The sequence below is a fragment of the Elephantulus edwardii genome, unplaced genomic scaffold (assembly GCF_000299155.1).
Source record: "Elephantulus edwardii isolate Elephantulus edwardi_28Jun2011 unplaced genomic scaffold, EleEdw1.0 scaffold00172, whole genome shotgun sequence".
NCBI classification, from domain to species: domain Eukaryota; kingdom Metazoa; phylum Chordata; class Mammalia; order Macroscelidea; family Macroscelididae; genus Elephantulus; species Elephantulus edwardii.
The window spans coordinates 24,921-29,084 of NW_006399922.1; positions in this window are offsets into that span (position 1 = coordinate 24,921).

Sequence of the window (4,164 nt, forward strand, 5' to 3'; positions counted from 1 at the left end):
ACATGACGGAAGCCAGGGGGCCAATCCTGGATTTTAAAATTACTTCATAGGAGCAGCCTGTGAGCAGGGAATTTACCTCTCCCAAGAAGAGCAAATAAGGGACATTAAGAGCATCTTGAGTTTTAGGAACCACTTTGGGAAGTAGAATGGGTGGGAGGGTAGAAGCTAGTCCCTGGGCCCTCTGGGCAGCTGATGGGCACGGATTGGTGCTGACACCAGCTGAAATCCCTCCTGTGATTTTACAGGCTGGTCACCCCGGATCCCAGAGGTGTGGACCCCAGGACTCCCTGCCCTGCACCTGCCGAGTGGACAGAGGATGGGCCCCCACACCTGACAAGTGCAATGGACAAAGTATGGGCAGGAGACAGTGTGGAGTGAGACGATCCAGGCCCCTCCACTTACCCCGGACCGCGACAGGAAGCTCACTGACCTACAAAAGACTCGGCCTCAGCTGCATCAGGGAGTCCAGGGTCCAGTGAGGAAGATGCATGTTCACCTCTGTCACTGGAGGCTGAATCCTTCAGCTTCTTTCTTCGAACTGTGCTGCTCGCCTCCCCACTCCAAAAAAGTAAAGAAGAATTCATCCTTTTATGATAAAAAGAAACAGGAGTATGTCTGTAACAAGGTGGGGAGTGGGTCTCATGAACCGTTTTCTAAGTATTTTGGAGAGACTCTAGTTCTAATGTCAGTTTCTTAATCCCTCCTTGGTGACCAGGACAGAAAGGCAGGTCACCTTCCAGGAGTGTTAAAAGTTCAGAAGACTGAAAGCAGATCCCTTTGCTTTGAGATGAGTCTCTGAGTTCCTGTTATGATGAGGGTGATGGAAAAAGAGACCTGAGCATGAGCTGAGACCCGAGACTTGATAATGTTGGTAAAATGACCATCCCAGACCTCACAGTATATTGCCGTGTTCTGTCCACCCGAACTGACCCCCGGCCCACCAGGCTGGGGCTTTTCAGTGGCTGTAAATCACACCAGGGGAGATCTTCCATCTGTCTCCTCTGAGCAGCTGGTGGATTTGAACCACAGGCCTGTGAGTTCTCAGTGCACCTCTTCACTGCTGCTCAAATGGGCACATATTTGGGAATCAAAGGCAACTTTATACTCAGTAAACACAACAGGCCGGGACAACAGGAGCTGGAGGAAAGTGAGCGAGTGGGCAGCTGAGTACAGGGTGGGACACGAGCACCTGGGGTTGACCACGCGTTTCCCACAGGCGCCGCCTGTGAAGTTGGGGACAAATGTCCTGAAGCCCAATTCTATACTGAAGAAACCAGGGCTTTTCCCTCCTGGGGACACAAGGCAGGAAGGGACGCCGATGGCGAGGGTATCGTGGTCCTGCCTGGGACAAGATATCCATGGTTGTGTCCTCCAAGCCCTCTTAGCAAGTCACAAAAGTACATGCCCAGAACTAACCCCACGTACCTGCAGGAGAAGAGCCAGGCAGGCCCCAGAACACACCCAGTAAGGACAAGGACACATTTCAGAAACAAACCCCAACACATATCCGGTACGTGACACGGACATAATTCAGGAACGGACTCCGACACACATCCGGTACACGACACGGACATAATTCAGGAATGGACCCCGACACACATCAGGTGCTGCAATTCATCGCACCCTGGTGGACACAAATTTTCCGTGTTAGACCCAAACGTCCCGTATTGCACACAGAAATAGATCACATAGTGGGTGACAGGACACACATCCTAAAAAACACGGACACACTTCTTACATTGCAGGATCCTTGGCACACATCACTTACTGAACCCAAACACACATCTGATACAGGACACGAAATGCTAGACACAGATCCAGTGCTGGACTTGGACACAAATCCGCTATCCCACAGGGACACACTTCCCATGCTGGAGTATCCCAAATCAACAGAGGTCCATCCATCCACCACTCAAACTCAAAAAGTATAAACAAAGGTTTTACATGCACACACACACACAAATTTAGCATCATTTGAATCAATACAGTCATGAGTTTCCTGACATACTTCATTTTGCTTATGTGCCATCAAGTCTCATAGTGACCCTGTGTACAAGATCCTTAAACCCTGCTCTGCCCTGTGCCAATCTCACTGCCCCCAAATAGCGCAGTCACTGAATCAATCTATCTCATCGAGGGCCTTCCTCTCTTGCGCAGTCCCTCCACCCTCCCAAGCGTGACGTCCCTCTCCAAGGACTAGTCGCTCCTGGCAACATGTCCAGAGTATGTCAGATGAAGCTTCAGAATCCTTGCCTACAAGGAGCACCTTGTTTTCACCCTCTCCAGGACAAATGTGTTTGTTTTCTTAGCAGTCCATGGTCTAAGTCAATACTCTTCTCCAACACCACAGCTCAAAGGCATCAAAGACAGGCCTTGATCAATCATTTTAAAACTCAACAAATAAGAGATGTTAAAAAAATGCTGTATATCATTTTTTTACATCTTATCTGTTGACATGGTTAGATCTAATGACCAGTAAACACGTGGAAATAGGCCTCCTCCTGTCCCTCCCTGCCATCCAGTGGGATGTGATGCTGGGCTGACACTCCAGCGGAGCTCCCAGTCTGTACACTGTGCAGGCAAAGGTCACCCGTCATTCTCCTGAGGTCTCCCACCTGGTACCTACCTCCAGAGACATAACGAACCCTTGAGTTACCTAAATAATACTCCCTCTGATTAGGTATGCGCCAACTTCACAAAACTGATCCCTGTCTGGTGGGAAGGTGCTCCATCTGATCCTACACCGGGTTTTCAGAGGCAGTCAATCCCACGGGAGGAGATGGCCCATCTTTCTCGCTCACACTAGCTCACACTGGTGGATTCCAACAATGTATCTTCAGGCTGATAATGCCCTACCACCATGCCACCAATAAGAGGTCCCGCATTAGTCACTGCTATCTGTTATGGGCCTTCAAGTCACCTACAACTCAGGGACTGCAGAAGACAAGGTAATAATAGCCAGACCAATAGTCACTGATTAAAATAGAATGCAGATGAAGGTTTGCATCAAACACAATGAACATGAAGGGAAAGCAATAGATATCGATGATTATCTAAATAGAAACACGATGAGATGGAGAAGGGAGTGAAGCCATCCATGATTTCCATCATGCTTGGAAACATGGTCAACACCCTTGACACCAGCAGTCAGGAAATCAGGGGACCTATTACACTAGGCAACGGCAATGCCAGGGAGCTCCCCAAAATATGGAAGAGCAATGATGTCAGTCTAACAACTAAGGTGCATCTGATTCAGGCCCTGGTCTTTTCAATCACTTTCTGTCCATCTTAGAGCTGGACAAGGAATAAACATGACAGAGAAGACTGGATGCCCTTGAGCTGGGGTGTTGGAGAAGCATACTGAGTATCCCAGAGAGTGTCCAAAGAAAAGACACAGCTGTGTCCTCAAAAGGGTGCAGCCCGAGGGCTCCTTAGAGTCAGGGGTGATGAAGCTTTATCATTCATACTCTGGACATGGACGAGGTGAGGCTATTCTTTGGGAAGGGACAGCATGCTTAGAAAGATGAAGAGTCAACAAATGAGACCATCAACAAGATCCTTTAACACTGTGACTTTAACAGTGGGCTAGAGGGCCTCAGAGATGATGAGAATGGCACAGAATAGTGCAGGGTTCAGGCTGCCTCTTCACAGGGGCGCTAGGAGTCATAGTCAACGGCACCTAACAACAAAAACTATATATGCTGAGTGAACTCACTCAGAATCATAAGGACCAATACTACTTAAGACTACCGTAAAAACAGAAGGATAACTAGTAAGATGTGGATAGAAACTCAAAGTGGGGAGGGGAGCAGGAGAATGGGACTAAGAGGGAGTGGGCAGGGAAAGGAATCACAGGGTCACAGAGATTGATGGGCAGAGAAAAGATCAGGAGGAACTGGGGACTTGCAAAGGTGGGGTAACTGGGCGCAGAGCCACGGTGATTACATTGATAAAACACGATGTATGCAAACATCAACTCACGGTGGGTCAGAGACCAAACAGTAAAGCCAATAAGATCCTATGAGACAAAATTTCATTAAATTCACAATTTCAGGGGAGAAAAAAAAAAGACCTTCACTTTTGTATCACAGGTGGACTTGCAATAAACAGGAAAGAAAACTTTACACTGCTTTACATTCTAAACAATTATATGTGGTTTTCCTC